The sequence below is a fragment of the Cheilinus undulatus genome, linkage group 6 (assembly GCF_018320785.1).
Source record: "Cheilinus undulatus linkage group 6, ASM1832078v1, whole genome shotgun sequence".
In the NCBI taxonomy this organism is placed as follows: Eukaryota; Metazoa; Chordata; class Actinopteri; order Labriformes; family Labridae; genus Cheilinus; species Cheilinus undulatus.
Window position 1 is genome coordinate 6,904,919 of NC_054870.1, and position 18,898 is coordinate 6,923,816.

At 37.5% G+C, this 18,898-nt stretch overlaps 1 protein-coding gene across 1 annotated transcript in view; it reads right to left on the minus strand.

Annotated features, from left to right (window-relative positions):
- The window catches only part of ninl (ninein-like), a 79,337-nt gene extending 75,367 nt beyond the window's left edge, over nt 1–3,970 (minus strand). Inside the window, exon 1 of the mRNA XM_041789484.1 lies at nt 3,839–3,970. The gene's annotated coding sequence lies outside the window, so the exon portion shown is untranslated. The remainder of the gene's footprint in view (nt 1–3,838) is intronic.
- Between the last annotated feature and the right edge of the window lie 14,928 nt (nt 3,971–18,898).

Genomic DNA, 18,898 nt, shown 5'->3' on the forward strand with positions numbered 1-18,898 from the left:
AGTCCAACCATTAAACAGACAGAAGTCCAACCATTAAACAGACAGAAGTCCAACAATTAAAAAGACAGAAGTCCAACCATTAAAAAGACAGAAGTCCAACCATTAAACAGACAGAAGTCCAACCATTAAACAGACAGAAGGCAAACAATAAACATACAGAAGTTCAACCATTAAAGGGACAGAATTCCAACCATTAAACGGACAGAAGTCAAACAATAAACAGACAGAAGTCCAATCATTAAACGTACAGAATTCCAACCATTAAATGGACAGAAGTCAAACAAAAAACATACAGAAGTCCAACCATTAAAGGGACAGAATTCCAACCATTAAACGGGCAGAATTCCAACCGTTAAACAGACAGAAGTCAAAACAATAAACATACAGAAGTCCAACCATTAAAGGGACAGAATTCCAACCATTAAACGGACAGAATTCCAACCGTTAAACAGACAGAAGTCAAAACAATAAACATACAGAAGTCCAACCATTAAACAGACAGAATTCCAACCATTAAACGGACAGAATTCAAACCATTAAACAGACAGAAGTCAAAACAATAAACATACAGAAGTCCAACCATTAAACGGACAGAATTCCAACCATTAAACAGACAGAAGTCAAAACAATAAACATACAGAAGTCCAACCATTAAACGGACAGAATTCCAACCATTAAACAGACAGAAGTCAAAACAATTAACATACAGAAGTCCAACCATTAAACGGACAGAAGTCAAACAATAAACAGACAGAAGTCCAACCATTAAACTGACAGAAGTCAAACAATAAACATACAGAATTCCAACCATTAAATGGACAGAAGTCAAACAATAAACGGACAGAAGTCCAACCATGAAATACTTAAAAGTCCAACCGTTAAACAGACAGAAGTCAAAACAATAAACATACAGAAGTCCAACCATTAAACGGACAGAATTCCAACCATTAAACGGACAGAATTCAAACAATAAACGGACAGAAGTCCAACCATTAAACGGACAGAAGTCCAAACATTAAATACTCAGAAGTCCAACCATAAACAGACAGAAGTCAAATCTATCAACAGACAGAAGTCCAACCATTAAACAGACAGAAGTCCAATCTTTATAGTAGTTTTTATTGTTTTTAGTTAGACATGTATGGAGGCTCTAACATGATGTCTCTGTCTTTGTTGTGCTGCTGAATCAGAGGCTGAACATGCCCCCCCTCCTGTTTCTGTTATATAATCAGTAATCTGTGTCCCTCTTATCTCTCTGCCTGCTGTCTCATCATCATCATCATCATCATCATTAGACAAACACCGCTCACAGCCTTGTTATAAGCTTCAGACAGCAAGAACAGGGTTTCTGTGTACTTCTTTAATAAAATCTTTAAATACTTTGTAGACTTTTAAAAATCCTCTTTTTTCACAGTGTTGTAGCATCTGCACTTATCTGGTCTCGTGAGGCTGTGAATCCCATCATCCAAAGATTACTAAACACAGTGTTTCATTTAATTGTTTTTAGCTTTGAGCTACTTTGAGACTTTGTCGTTTTAATCTAAAATGTGCATATAAATATACATAATCTGCTGGGCTGCCTTAATGCGGAGTGATAATTAGTAGGAGGGCCAAACATAAAACAGTTCATTTCACATTTTTTACAGCCTTTTTTTTTTTTAGTTAAGGGACCAAATCCATCCTTCATTTTGCTGTTAGATTATGAATATGCTCATAGCTAAATATCTCAAGTTGTCAGAGGATTTTCTTCAATATAAATTTATATTTGAGCTGGCTCAGCTCATACAGTTAATCCAACTATTTCCCCAGAAATTGCTGGCTCATCTTAAATCTGAATGTTCACCTGGAATACACCTTTACATAATTGAAGAAACTTAGTATGATGTGTTGTATCAACTTCTTGATCAATAGTCCACCAAATAATTATTTTACTCAACATGAATGAAGTTAGAGTTTTTTCAGTACCTGAGCACCAACCCCAACAGTCACAACATCATGATTTTACTAGTTTTTACAGCTGACATTGAAAAAGTGACATAAATTAATCAGTATATTATACAGCTAACCTGGTAAGCAAAAAACCCCAAACTGTTTCCAAATATGAATGAAAAAATAAATAAAATCTTGCCCTGCCTTTAAGGAAGTTAAGAGAACAAAACAGAACTGGACTCATTTTTCATTTTTGCTTTCATTGTTTCTCTGTCTTTGTTTTTCAAGAAGAAATGAATAAATCAACAACAGCTTGTTGATCAAAACAGAAAGATCAAAGAATGTTACACTGGGACTACAACATTCTTTTATTCAAAACACCTGCTGCAGGTGACATGAATGGGAAAAGAATGTTACATCACCAGTGTTCTGTTGTTTGATTTTCCTTTTATATGATCAGAACATAAAAAAATAAGATGGAAATCAAACTGTTTTTTATTTATCTTATTGTTTTTGAAAAACAAAAACAGATTTTTTTCATTTTCTGTTCATTAATTTCTAACTTAACTGCCTGAAAGGGCAAGGACAGTGTACTTTAACATAGTTCCAATTCCTGGTTGAAACAAGTCTCAAAAATCTGGGGGAACTCTTTTTTATTGCTATTATTACCTTATTGCAATTTTTCTTTTTCTTTTTTTTTGGGGGGGGGGGGGCGCAGCGAAAAATGTATGCATTTTCCACTCTTGTTGACTTTTAATTGAACAAGGAAAAATTTAACGTTTTTATTTTAATCAAAAACTGTAGAAAATAAATCATAAAATTGGTCCAGTTTTTATTTTTGTGGGTTGTGTTTTTTTCTCTTATTTCAAAGAGCACAAAAACATGCAACCCAATAGAAAAGGTTATCATTTCAAAATAAAAGACTTGATAGCAATCCATTGGGTTTACAGTATAATAATTACCCTTTATGTTCAATATAATCTGTTATAAATAATCTTGATGGTTGACTGTTGGAGATATTCATGTACACAACATAAGTCATATTTTCAGTTCATAACTGTATTATTTAATGAAAAGGGTATTTAGAATTGTACCTGGCCACTTTCTCATTTTTAAGCAGACATTGGGAGAAAGCTTATTTCTTGATTTTTGATTTTACATTAAAAAAAAAATCAGTTGGCTGTAAAACACACTGACCTAATATTTAATCATCCACTCTTATGACAATATCGACCAATATAGCCCAATATGAGACTGTGACCACATAGTGCACCCCTAATAGGAAGACACTAGTTTGCAATGAAACATATTTTTTGTATTTTCTGATGAATTTTTAAACCACGTTGTCCACATATTGACAAAAAATTAATCAGAATTTTAGAATATAAAACAGTAACACATACATATGATGATTTCAGAACCCAGAGGTTCAACATCAGTCTCTTTAATAGCATGCATTATTATGATAAACTTCAAATAATGAACGTAGGTCTTCTGTTAACTGTACTAAATGACGGTTTGAGGAATAAGTACAAATGGCATTAAACACTGACCGGAAATAAACCAGCCCCGTTTACGTAAAACTTAAATGTCTCCGTTAAAGTCCCTCTCTTCTTCGTTAAACTGCTGTAGTTTGGGTATAAACACGCAACGTCTCCGGTGAGTCTCGCGAGCTGATGAAGCTTCACCATGGGAACGGAGTCGCGAGCCGCCGCAGGAACAAAAGGCTGGCGGTTAAAAGAATAAAGTCACAATAGGAGCAAAATAAAATGAAAGGGAAACTACAGTAATAACCTGATCATACGCCATTTCACTCTAGAACCGAACTCTTCCTTTTATGGAAAGTTTGCCCCATCCGTTAAATTAAAAAACCCACAAAGTTCACTCCACCGACATTAAGGATTCCTACCGCGGGAAAAGTTCTCTTCCCCTCCGCCGGTAAAACTTCACGGTTCCTCCATGAATGTGGTCCTGAAGCTCGGGACTGTCCACCGTTAACTTACCGACATGAACTGAGAGTAACGGAGCCAGCAGCACCGACCGACAACCGCCAAATTAAAGCATACGAGTGCAATGGAGTGACACTTCCGGTATGACTTTTCACAATAAAAGGCACCGAGGAAGCTTCTTGGACATCAGAATCAGGTTGCTGAGCCCATTAGGGCTTCATTCAAGGTTGGTTTAAGAAATGTGGATGCCCCAGGCAAAGACCGAAATGAGCCCCCCATTTAGAAGAAAGGTCCATATTAGAGAATTACAGGACATACACATAAAGGTAAATCTAAATCCCCAGATGGCGTTAGGCAAAAATGTAGAGGAAAAGCTCTGTCAACATCCCCAGCTTCATCAACATCCTTCCCTCTGCTTTTGAAAATGTCAGCAAAGCTTATAAAACATTCCATCCTTGTCTATTAAAACATAATAGTATAAAAAATAATATGAAAACGTATTTTTTTTAAAGAGTATTTACTGGAAAAGCACTGGGAGGGCGCAGACCTCCACCATTAGCCCTATCTCCCAATAGTAAAGAATCCCTTAAAAAATCCTGGATCCAGGTGGTGATCCAGATCACTCCCAAGATCTAATCAGTTTTTCCTTATGCCATTTCTCACATTTCCTGAAAATTTTATCAAAATCCGTCATTAGCTTTTTGAGTTATGTGGCTAAAAAACTGACAAACTAACTAACAAGCCCTGCCGATCACATAACCTCCTTGGTGGAGGTAACAATCAGTGCAATGAATAAGCGGATGTCTAGGCATATTAATTATTAAGTTGTGGTGTAAATATCACACAGAAGTGTCCTAATTAAAGAAAATAGAATTAGAGATCAATAAAGACAAACATGACACTACTAGATACTGGCAAAAGAAAAGAGCACATGATTTCTTAAGAAAAAGTGTTTCTTACTTTGAATTATATTTACTTTACTGAAAGTTGAATTTATGATTTATAAACCTACTCATGAAAGAACAGAGTCTTTTAAAGTTAATCAAAATATCTATTCTAAAAGATGATTTTTCCTTCATTTGAAAAACAACACAAGAATATGAATCTAAAAAAAGGAAAATCTGAAAAAGAAAGTGCACTTCATCCACAAATGTTTGGTATAATATTCCAAATTTAAGTAATAAATGTTAACTCATTATCTCACTACTGACTGAACAGACACACTCCTGTAGGTGGCAGAAAGCTTGTTCTTTCTGTTTTACTCAGTAGATGTTATGAAGATGTAGTGAAGTATAATAAACTCTTAAAACATACTGAAGTTAAATCTAATGACATTAGTTAGTTTCAACCCAGGTCACTGGTGTGTTAGGAGATAAAGCAGACTTTAACCAACATATAAATTCCCTCAGAGAGTTGTTCAACTCACAAAAACCCATCTGTGTATTGTTCATTTACCCTTTACTGTTTTTTTTTTTCTTTAAACCAGTGTGTTTTATTTTCTTAAGCACAAAAAGGTGATGAGACAATGTAATATTATCAATAAATCAATGACTCATACCCTTTATTTTTCATTGCAGTTAATTGTAATTTGGAATCAAATTATCTATGTATGAAACACGAGCAGTGAAGACCCTTGAGACCATGTTGGGTTAATGATGGTAGTATTTTCTAAATATTTTACACACAGACTAAAAAAAACTCCCAGAATCAATCAAACTACGTGACAACCAGATTTTAGATGTTTAAAACGTCATTGATTGTTACAGCAGCAGACACCGACTCTCTAAGTTTTATTTTTAACAAAATAAAAGCACCACTTCCGGTCTGTGCTGTGGCGTCTTGATGATGGTTGAAGAAATGACAATGTTGCAATGGGAAATTTGGGCCACTCGAGGGCGCTGCCGCTTTTATCATACTGACTCAAACAGACACCACAACATTGCTTAATAATACCTTAATAACGATAAAAACAAGCACTCATTTTGCCACTACTCCCATACATTGATGAGAATTACTATGAAGGCATTTTATCAGCATGTTGTTGGTATCAGCAGATATTAGATTAAAAAGTTAAACATTCACAAAAAACTATATGACACACATTTGAATAGAAATGATACCAACAAAAGCTTGTACATTTCTAAATTTTAATGTTAACAGCACTTTTCAAGTTCATGTATTTTTGTATGTCATGTTTACTTCCTGTACGGAGTCAAATTCCTTGTTGCTTAAGCATACCTGGACAATAAAGCTGATACAGATTTCAAGCCTGCTCTGCCCCCAGGACTACACCTCACCAGGGCCTGCTGACTTCTGTAGGCTCAGGAATACATCTCACTCATCTAATACGCACATTAACAAAAAATTAATCTACCACCTGTAACATAAACTACTGTGGTAAAATGCCTCACCTCACATGCGCATTTGGAATAATAGATTACACCAACTGTAACGTAAACTACTGTGGTAAAATGCCTCACCTCACATGCACATTTGGAATAATAGATTACATCAACTGTAACGTAAATTACTGTGGTAAAATGCCTCACCTCACATGCACATTTGGAATAATAGATTACATCAACTGTAACGTAAATTACTGTGGTAAAATGCCTCACCTCACATGCGCATTTGGAATAATAGATTACACCAACTGTAACATAAATTACTGTGGTAAAATGCCTCACCTCACATGCGCATTTGGAATAATAGATTACAGCAACTGTAACATAAATTACTGTGGTAAAATGCCTCACCTCACATGCACATTTGGAATAATAGATTACAGCAACTGTAATGTAAATTACTGTGGTAAAATGCACATGAAAAATCATGTCACACTCCAGCAAGGAAACAGCAGACGTATGTAGCCTAGTACAAAGATGTCCGTGGCAGAGACTCAAGAGAACTGGAGTGAAATGTCCCAGCCAAGCACCAGTGAGGAGGTTGGTAGTAAACATACATGATTCTTAAATGTATTTGCATTGTACTAAAATGTGTTTATTTTCAATGGGCATAAATGCGGCTGAAACAGGTGCATCCCAAATTTTTCAACATTAACATTTCACTATAACATTATAGTCATTATGGCCTTTAGAAAAATGTTTTTTGGGGAGGTGGCGTAGTGCACTATGGTAGAATGGAATGCAATGGAATGGACTGGTAGAATGGAATGGAAAGTATAATGGATTGGAATGGTGGAATGAAATAGAATGGTAGAATGGAATGGTAGAATGGAATTGGCCCCTGTGGCGCGGCCTAGGCTTTTGTCCTTAATGGATTTTTTCCCCTTACATTACTTTTACTTGTATACTTTGAGTAGTGTTGAAACCAGCAGTTTACACTTTTACTTGAGTAAAAAGCTTGAGTTCTACAGAACTTCTACTTCTACAGAAGTCTTTTCAAACCCTAGTATCTACACTGAAAGAAAGTAATTTGGCAGGTCTTTGAATTTACTAAGATTAAATAAGTTTATGTAACACAATACAGTAGATTTCTTATGTGAACATAGTTTAATCAAGTAGATGTAACATGTTAAAGAAGAATTTATGTATTTGTTTTGAGTTGACTGAAAGTGATTTAATCGAAAAAATAAAAGCAATATAAACGAGTTTACAACAGCAGAAATGACATAGCCAGTTCAGTGGCTGCCATGCCATTGGACAATTCTGTGTGGTGGGTTGCGGTAAATAAAGGGGCACGCCCTTTATCAGATCTGTTAACTACAAAAGTCATGGAACATTCCGGAATCACACAAGCTCCCTTTCCAAACGGAATAACTGAAAAAGTAAGTAAACAACAATATTTTTCTGCACTTGTTTTGTTAGTTTTGTTGCCACTAGCGATGCACAGTTTGAAACAAATTTACGGTTTCTGTACGCACTTAATCTACGGTGAAAAGAAGTTTATATTGGGCTTATGAATGTCTTTGCAGTCATTAATCTGTCCTGAAGATGCTTTTAAAAGCATAGTTGTAGCAAAATAACAATGTGTATTTGGTATCCACTGTATCTCATGTGAAACTTGCAGTATTTCTGTTAAGCAAACACTCTTACAGTAGTAGTGCTTTACTGTTTTGTTAAAAATTCACTGCTGTTGATGCAGGGTTTACAGTTTTGAGCTTCAACACTGAAAGCAGAGCAACTGCACTGAGAATACTTATTCTGTTGGGTAAAGTATGTCTTTTAGGCCAAGTTTTAAAACTCAGTACTGAAAAAAATTAAGTACATAAATTGTCTGACTCTTTGCCCGCCCCCCCAAGCTTTTAGAGAAATCACACAGCACACAAAAAACCACAGAGAATCTGTCCCAGAGTGACCCAGATCCAGAGAAAGGGTCCAACATCTGAAAGTGGATCAGGTAATTAAGTAGATCTAAATTTAATTATCAAGTTAGATCTACATTCCTTACTCTTGTAGCAGAGACATAAAACAGTTGCTTACAAGTAGCGTAATACTTTTGCGTATTATGAACATGATAAAATTAAGTTGATGTTCCATATGAAAATCAAACATCATGGACATAATGAAATTACGTTAGAATTACATAGTTGATTGGAGCAATAGTAACTTGAAAAAAATATGTTGATTCAGCATGATTCTTTTAAACAGTCTAATTTGATTGAAACATTTTGGTCTAAAGAGTAATAGTTAGGTTGGGATAAAGAGGAAAGGGATGTCGGATCTACACATTTTGATTGTGTGTGACCGATGTACACATTAAAATCAAGCAGATTCAAAGAACTTTTTCTTTCATTGTATACTTCTATCTGAGTATGAATGTGAATACTTTTGACACCTCTGCTTGTGTTGCATTGGTGAAAAGAAACCAATAAATCTGATATCATCTTCAGTTCTAGCGTGTCTTAATCTTAGTAGTGGGGGGGTGACGGTGTTCTGATGTCGACCGAAGACTCCTTTTTTACTTTAGGCTGACTGGATGCCATTTTGGGCTGCTCTCTTTTGTCTGTTCTGGCCTCCTTAGTGGTCGACTGAATAAGCTAGTCTCAGTTGTAGAAACCTTCGTCTGGATCAGGCTCACTTTGGTCTGGGGTCTAACTGCTTTGTTAAGTGCATTGTCTGCAGACTTCTTTTTGGCCTTAGATTTTGGCCTTGGTCCAGCTAAAGGTCTTGAAACCTTCTTCTTCACTTTAGTCCTGGGTCTATCTGTTAATTTCTGTTCCCCATTTGTAATTTTCTTCAAATTTTTGGAGGGTAAACTGATTCTCTTTAATTTTGACCCTGATCCACTTTCAGATGTTGGACCCTTTTTCTGGATCTGGGTCACTCTGGGCTGGAGTCTCTCTGTGTTTTTTGTGTGCTGTGTGATTTCTCTAAAAGCTTGGGGGACTGAGGGACTGTCGATTTTGGCCCTGATCCAGTCGAAGGTGTTGAAACCTTCTGAGGCGGGGTAACTTTGGTCTTGGGTCTCTGAAATTTTTTGTGTGCCGTCCGTCAGTTTCTCTGAAAGCTTGGAGGGCACACTGGTTGTAGATTTTGGGACTGATGCACTAGAAGTAAATGATACCCTCTTCTTGGTTTTTGTTAAAATTTCTTTTGGTCTTTCTGATGTTTTATGTTCATATTCAGTGGTACCTTTCAAGATTTTGGAGGGCAGATTCAAAGTCTTGGATTTTGATGCCTGTGCAGTTACAGGAGTTGAAACCTTTTTCTTCTCAACCCCGGGGACTTTGTCTTGGGCTTTTACTTGTATTTGAAGCACATTTCCTTTTTTGTCTACAGATTCTGATCGTTGACTTGATGGGCTGGGGATTGTTTTAGCGTAGTTTACCCAGAACTTTTCCTCCCATTGCTGTTGAAACTTGAAGGCAACAATCTTGGGATCTGTTTCATGCTGACAGTCACGGAATTCAATCAGTTCTGTCATATACTCTGATAAAAATTCGCGTAGGTTTGTTGGTTTCGACAGAACCACAGCTCTACTCACACACTCTACGAAACTCCTGACTCCGTAGGGAAACGAGCCCTGGCAGTCTATGTTAGCTGACATGTCTCACCTGTTTTTTAGGATATCTTAGCTTCAATATCTCCAGACAGCAAACTCTAAATCATGTAACAATAAAGCCAATGACGTCACAAAGCTTCGATCCTACGATTCCAGGGGAATCCTGACTCCCGAATAGCAAAGGGGAATTGTAAAAACCCGTTCAAGCCATCAAAGATATGCGCGCGCATTTCGGCAACGTAAGTGGCTCTTTGCTATCAGACCAGCTGACTGGACGGAAGGAAGATACCGTCAAAAATGCTCGCGTTTGCAGCGCCGGCTTCATATGAGGTAAGTTCTAACTACACCTTCATAAAAGTAGAAAATAGTTTGATGAACAGTGAATGGAAAAAAAAAACAAATACGTTATAACGCCGTGTACTATTAATACGCCCTTTACACGCTGTACGTTGTCAGAGCGGAAGAGATCAAAGGCAGTGGAAAACTTCTGGGTCTGCCAGTCAGTGGCGAAAATGAAAGAAGTGAAGATGAATTTTTCGAAGTTTCTCGACAACCTTCCGAAACTGATGATGGCTAATGTCAATAGGATTGCTGACATGTTTTCCTTGACAAGCTCCAAACTTGAAAAAGGCTACAAATTCTTCATCGAAGGATAGCCAAGTGGTCCTGGTCCGAAATCGTATTCCTCTACTCGCAAAATGCAGGTAATGTAATGGGGGTTTTAACTCATTTACCTCAACACCTCCCCACCAACTATAACGATGATGTATTTCAAATCCATGTGAATTAATGTGTCAGATAATTAAGCTAGAACTCTTTTATTTTATCTTATTGGAGAGCTCTGTTGAGGGTGGGACCTCCGGAGGGACCGATTGTGGATGTTATGAGAAGGAAATGTGGGGAAAAAGTCTAAAATATTTGAATGTCTGAGCAACTAAAGTTTGGATTCCCAATAGGGGGGATCTCTCAGTTTTTGGTAAAAAAAAAAAAAAAGGCTAAACCAGGGGAGTGCAGGTGGTTGAGTGGTTTAAGGCGCCACCCATGTATTCGGGCGGCTCAGGTTCAAATCCGGCCCTTTGCCCAAACAACCATCTTTGATCAATCCAAAAGACTTGGATTTACACAAAACGTTTTTTTATGTTTGTTTCTTAGTGAATGTCTGTCTCAGTTGCTGTTGAGTTTTGTGTCATTTGTTTTTGTTTTTTGTATTGCCTTTTCTTTGCCTTTCTCAGTTTTGTTATGAAATGGGTCATTCATACTTTTTTCAACTATTATTGTTTTAAAATCCAAGGACTAATTGTTTGCGGGGTGTTTTACTACACAGGTTGAGTGGAGAGAATGGCAGCGGAGTCCTTTTGATATGGATGCGATTCACACCTTGGACAAAGCCACCCCTGCTGCTGGGACAAAGGCCTTGTTTATATGACAACGTTTTGCTTCGCTTTCCGTTTTCGTTTCCCAAAAGTTCCTCATTTACACGGCAGCATTTTGAGAACAATCTCCATCTACATGGGAACGCAGCAAACAGAAAAATCGCCTTAGTGAGGTGATTTATTGCACAATAAAACTGTCTCTACAACAAGGACAGTGTTTTTCATGTGTTTTTGATAATATGTAACATTTTTATCATACACATGAGACTAATTCATCACTAAAGCCTCCTCCTCATCACCATCATAGCATGGCAGCTAAATTTTACATTACATGTAAACACAAAAATGCATTGCAAGACCAGTCTTATTAAAACAAAATCCTGTTAAGACAAGCAGTAAAATCAGACAGCTGATTTATTCTTATCCCTGACAGTCTTCATTCATAGTGATGATTGTGATGCGCATAATTATGAGTACTGATCTTTCAGATTCTCCTCACTATGGTATTGCTTTCAACAGCAGTGGATTTGCTTATAGAGAAATGGATTGCCACACACAGGGGGTACAGTTTTTATTAAGGGCCTAACCATGCCATTCTCAAGCTCCACGTAGGTAGATGAGCCACTCTGTTTGTGAACTGCGCTGATAAAAGTTTGCCACTTCACTAAGTTTTATTTTTTTATTTTTTTATTAGATGGTTCTGTCCCTGATGCCACTACCTTTCCTGACAGTTTACCCACCTTTTGCTACTAATGTATCCCTTCTACAAGAAAGCACTTGTTAAAGGGGGGATACATTGTTTCTTATGTAAATAGCTCTAGATCCACAATATCGGCCATGTTGTGGACGTCTGTGCCCATGGTTTGTTCACATGTTACTTGGCCCAGTACATGTGAACAATGGGGGGATGTGTCAGATAAGCCCTGCATGATTGGCATGTTTAAGCGCCTGTTGTGCCAACCTTTAATTTGCAGAAAAGAGGTCGAGAGAAATTTTGTTAAAGAGTGGCACATCCTTCTCCACGTGGAATAGAGATCTTTCTTTTTGTACGAAATAATGCACATTGAAATAATCCTTCCCTTGTGAACATACAAGTGTTCAGAGACATCTATGGTCAATGCTTATTTTAGTTATGGGTATTTTATTATGCTTATTTGGGTTATGGGTATTTTATTATGCTTATTTGGGTTATGGATATTTTATTATGCTTATTTTGGTTATGGGTATTTTATTATGCTTATTTGGGTTATGGGTATTTTATCATTATGCTTATTTTGTTACAGGTATTTTCTCTTGGACTCAGCTATCTTACTATCTGTTTTTCTTGGTTGGTTGCTGATACCACAAATGAACTCTAGTATGGACAACCAATTTTATGACATTTCCTAAGTCTGACTCCTCCACATGGAATTCAAGGCACAAATCAAGAATTCCCTAACTGCACTGATATGAACTGTCTGAGTCTCTTCTCAGAAAAAAAAAAAACTTTGCCAGGGCTCAAGCGAAACACCCTGCTTACTCACACCATCAGACCTCCTGCCGAGAACTGCGGGGAAGTGTCCTGTCCTTCATCTCCAGTTGAGCTGTAGAAGACCAATGGCTCCTTGAGAAGGACCTCTTCAGCTACGAGGTGAGATGGACTCCAGCGGCCCAGCAGTGAAGCTGGCACAACCAACAGAGGAGTCAAGAGACTGGGGAGACTCCAGGGGCATCGCAGAGACGTCACAGACTTCACAGCCGTTGGAGGAGCTTTCAAATCATGAATGGAATTGAGGAATTGCAGGAAAAGTTCGAACTGCCTCAATATGTTGCATAGGATCACTGGGTGAAGGATGGATAAGGGACGAAATACAGTCAATTTAAGTATGTGTTGGGTAGATGATAATCAGCATTATAAAGTAAAACACAATTATTCACCGTCAGGGTGATTGAGATCATTGATTATATTTAGCAACATTGATTTTTACCCCCATTTGGCGAGTAGAGGAATATGATATCGGACCAGGACCACTTGGCTAAAACAGCTATCTTGCTTGTTGGCCTAGCATTCACCGTCATACCTACCTTTGTAGTAGTAGTAGTAGTAAATAGTAAATGTAAATGTAGTAAATATCCTTCCACGAAGAATTTGTAACCTTTTTCAAATTTGGAGCTTGAGGTCAAGGAAAACATGTCAGCAATCCTATTGACATCAGCCATCGTCAGTTTCGGAAGGTTGTCGAGAAACTTTGAAAAGTCATCCTCATTCATTTTTGCGACTGACAAGCAGACCCGGATGTTGATTTCCGCTGCCTTTGATCTCTTCTGCTCTGAGAACACGGCGTGAAAAGGGCGTATAGAGTATTAGCTGATGTTAACGTTGTTGTTAGCTAACATTAGAGTTAGCTACTAAACAAACATCATGTTTTGCGTACAGGTGAGGCATCAATGAACTCCAGTAGTCCAGATTTTGTCCCCTCTGTGTTTGTTTACAAGAGACAGAGCCAGAAACCCGAGGCAAAGATGGAAAGGTACAAATAATTTGACTTTCTACTTAAATTTTCTTTGCATTGCTGTGATGTTCCTTCCCTAAGAGTTTACAGTGTTTAAATAATATAGCCACAAAACAACAGAGTGGCTTTTAAAGAGGAAATTGTTAAAACTGTTATAATAATAATACATTTTATTCATAAGCGCCTTTCTCAACACTCAAGGTCACTTTACAGATAAAAACAATACGTTCACCTGTCCATTTATAATCACAAGGAAAGATTTAGCAGATGCATTCTTGTATATTTGTCTCCCTTCTATTACTTAGCATAGCATTTAGACAGGGACTCAATACAAGCACAACATCAACAATAGTTTGTGGGGAGAGAGAAAGAAAGGTTTGCAAATGTTTGATATTTATCTGTGAGTTCATATTTACTAAGACAGGTGTGATCATTCTTATAATCACATATAGTGCTGTGAAAAAGTATTTGCCCCCTTCCTGATTCCTAATTTTTATTTTTGTTTTTTACATATTTATCACACTTAAATATTTCAGATCATCAAACCAATTTTATTGTCTCACAGAGACAACCCAAGTAAATACAAAATGCAGTGTCTAAATGATAATTTTATTTATTAACAGGAAAACGATTCAAACCTATCTGGCCCATGTGAAAAAGTAATTGCCCCCCTGAACCTAATAACTGGTTTTGGCCCCCTTGGCAGCAATAACTGAAATCAAATGTTTAGTTCAGCTGGTGATGAGTCTTTCTCATTGCTGTGGAGGAATTTTGTCCCACTCTTCTTCACAGAATTGTTTAACTCATCCATATTGGAAGGTTTTCCAGCATGAACTGCCCAACATCTCAATTGGATTTAAGTCCAGACCCTGACTGAGCCCCTCCAAAACCTTAATTTTGTTGTTTTTGGGCCATTCAGAGGTGGACTTGCTGGTATGTTTCGCATCATTGTCCTTCTGCATAACCCAAGAGCGCTTGAGTTTGAGGGCGTGAACTGATGGCCGGATATTGACCCTCAGGATTTTCTGGTAGACAGCAGAATTCATTGTTCCATCAATCACAGCAAGTGGTCCAGGTCCTGAAGCAGCAAAGTAGCCCCAGACCATCACACTGCCACCACCATGTTTGACTTTTGGCATGATGTTCTTTTTATCAAATGCTGTGTTATTTTTACTCCAGATGCAACGCACACCTTCCAGAAAGTTCAACTTTTGTCTCGTCAGTCCACAGGACATTTCTCCAAAAGTCTTGGGGATCATCAAGACGTTTGGTGGCAGGCGTGAGATGAACCTTTGTGTTCCTTTTTGTCAGCAGTGGTTTTGGCCTTGGAACTCTCCCATGATGCCATTCTTGCCCAGTGTCTTTCTTATGGTTGAGTCATGAACTCTGACCTTAACTGAGGCCAGTGAGGCCTGCAGTTCTTTGGATGTGGTTCTGGGTTCTTTTGTGACCTCCTGGATGAGTCATCGTTGCACTCTTGGAGTCATTTTGGTTGGTCGACCACTCCTGGGAAGGTTCACCTCTGTTCCCAGTTTTCTCCATTTGTGGATAATGGCTCTGACTGTGGTTCACTGGAGTCCCAAAGCCTTGGAAATGGCTTTGTAGCCTTTTCCAGACTGATAGATTTCAATCACTTTCTCATTTGTTCTTGAATTTCTTTGGATCGTGGCATGATGTGTTTCTTTCTGAGATCTTGTAGCCTACTTCACTTTGTCTGACAGCTTCTATTTAAGTGATTTCTTCTTTCAACAAATCTGGCAGTAATCAGGCCTGGGTGTGGCTGGTGAAATTGAACTCAGCTTTCCAAGAACTGTGGTTAATCACAGTTAACTCATCATTTAACAAGGGGGCAATTACTTTTTCACATAGGGCCAGATAGGTTTGGATTTTTACACTTAGTAAATAAAATCAGAATTTTGAAACTTCATTTTGTATTTAATTGGGTTCTCTTTGTGAGATATTAAAATTGGTTTGATGATCTTAAACATTTAAGTGTGATAAATATATATAAAAAAATCAGGAAGGGGGCAAATACTTTTTTTACAGCACTGTATGTCACAGGCACTGCTGCTCAGTTGTTGTACAGTTATACGGCCATATTACATCTACTGGCTTTCATATACTTGGTTTGATTATACATTACTTCTGTTTCAGGCAGCAGAGGAAAAAAAGGAGAGATGACATGATCAACTTCCCTACAAACAAAGCTGCTCATTCTGAAACTGACACCATTCTCTGTCCTGAACAAGGACAACACAGATCATTGTTACGGTAAGAAAATATTTGTTCCTACTGTTGACAGATTTATGTGTTCATGAGTATGCATCTGTTGCTGCATATGCTAATCGATCTTTTTCTAACTTACAGCTAAAGAGGATAGCTCAGTCCAAAAGAGGGACTATGATGAACCTTACTCGAGACACCGATAACTTCAAGAGGAATATACCAACCTGCAGCAGGAGTTTGATACACTGCAGGCAGAAAATGAAAAACTTAAACATGAGCTGCAAAAATCTACATTCTCCTACAACACTGTCAAGTGCAACATTGGACAATTGATTTTCTTCACAGGACTGACCACCATTATCTTTGAATGGCTGCTTTGAAAAATGACTGGCAGTGTAGAGAGAATTAGTCAAAGATTTAGTCTGGAGGGCCACCTACTGGTTGTGTCAATGAATTTTTCATATATTTATCATATATTTTCCGGAGCTGGACTCCTGCTATGGCTACTACTAATGAAATGGCCAAGTCAGGATGCCATACTTAAAAATATGCCCAAAATATTCAAAAGTAACTTTAAAAGATATCGATGCATCATAGATTGCACAGAATTTTTTATAGCAAGACCTGCTGCCAGGGCCCAGACATGGTGAAATGATAAATATAACACCATCAAGTAATTGGCATCACTCCAGCTGGGTAGTATCACTTTTGTCTCAGACAAGCAGATAACTAAAGAGTCAGGCTTTCTAGAACTTTTGGAGCCTAACAGTAAATGACTAAATAAAAAATAATAAATAAAAAAAATAGAACAAACATTTAAACAGGTAGACAAACAAATAAACAAAATTGTTTGGACTTTTTTCCCTCCATTTTGCCAAACAGTTGACTAAAGTTGCCAACCTTTAGAAAAGTAAATGAAACTAAAGATTGAAGTATATCTGTGATCTAATAATGACAGGTAGATAAAGCATGCTGATTTCTTTTTTACTTTGTCGGTTTTGGTAAAAGAATGTTTCATCACAAGTGTATTAATAAAGGCAGGGAGATGAATCATGCTGAATTTGTTTTAATAATCTGTCTGTTTTGGTTAAAGAATGTTACATCACCAGTGTTATAATAATGACAGAGAGATGAAGATGAATTCTGCTGAATTACTCCTAACTCGTCTTTTTTGGTACAGAATGTTACATCACCAGTGTTGCTGATAGATGAAGCATTCTGATTTTTTCTTTTGAATTTGTCTATTTTGGTAAAAGACTATTACATTATGAGTGTTCTACTAATGACAGAGAGATGAGGCATGCTGATTTTTTAAAATAAACTGTGTATTCTAATTTACAGAGAGATATGATTTTGCCTAAACTTTTATCTATAGAGTACCTGCTGATCAGTGAACGTATCAGTGTTGTTGGTTTTACTGTAAACAATCTTTATTTAGCATTAGGCTTGACATATGGTTTTTAATCCACATCAATACAAACATCAAGGGTTTAAACAACATTGTCCTAAACAGTATCTCATTGAAAATAAATATATCTAAAAGAACAGACCTTTGACCCCCATCCTACTGGAGAGACTTCAGTGAGATCTGCTGATCAATGTGATGGTACTTAATGTTGATCAGCAGCTTCACAGTCAAAGGAGGTGGACTTAAAGCAGCCATTCAAATGTTTAGTAACAGTGATATAATCTGATACATAATGCTGAGTCAGCAGGTCATAATGCTGAGCCAGCAGGTCATGATGCTGAGTCAGCAGGTCATAATTCTAAGTCAGCAGGTCATAATGCTGAGCCAGCAGGTCATAATGCCGAGTCAGCAGGTCATAATGCTGAGCCAGCAGGTCATAATGCCGAGTCAGCAGGTCATAATGCTGAGCCAGCAGGTCATAATGCTGAGTCAGCAGGTCATAATGCCGAGTCAGCAGGTCATAATGCCGAGTCAGCAGGTCATAATGCTAAGCCAGCAGGTCATAATGCCGAGTCAGCAGGTCATAATGCCGAGCCAGCAGGTCATAATGCCGAGTCAGCAGGTCATAATGCTAAGCCAGCAGGTCATAATGCCGAGCCAGCAGGTCATAATGCTGAGCCAGCAGGTCATAGTGCCGAGTCAGCAGGTCATAATGCTAAGCCAGCAGGTCATAATGCCGAGCCAGCAGGTCATAATGCTGAGCCAGCAGGTCATAATGCCGAGTCAGCAGGTCATAATGCCGAGCCAGCAGGTCATAATGCCGAGTCAGCAGGTCATAATGCTAAGCCAGCAGGTCATAATGCCGAGTCAGCAGGTCATAATGCTGAGTCAGCAGGTTATGATGCCCAGTCATTTTTTTATCAGACAGCTAATTCAGAGAGGAGGTAATTCACTCATCAGTATCTTTAAATGCAAGCAGTATTAAAATAAAGTAAATAAAATATAATAGGACCCCATTGTGAGATTAAAAAACTGGATAGAAAGTCAGCTAATGAGGAGTTCAGGGGCCAGATCTAAACAGGAAAGGACTAAATCAAAACAAAATAGAACAAACATTTAAACAGGTAGACAAACAAATAAACAAAATTGTTGGGACTTTTTGCCCTCTATTTTGCCAAACAATTGGCTAAAGTTGACAACCTTTGGAAAAGTAGATGAAACTGAAGATTGAAGTATATCTGTGATCTAATAATGACAGGTAGATAAAGCATGCTGATTTCTTTTTTACTTTGTTTTGGTAAAAGAATGTTTCATCACAAGTGTTCTAATAAAGGCAGGAAGATGACGTATGCTGAATTTGTTTTAATAATCTGTCTGTTTTGGTTAAAGAATACTACATCATTAGTGCTACAATAATGACAGAAAGATGAAGATGAATTTTGCTGAATTATTCCTAACTCGTCTGTTTTGGTACAGAGTGTTACATTACCAATGTTGTTGATAGATAGATGAAGCATTCTGATTTTTTTTTTTTTACTTGTCTATTTTGGTAAAAGG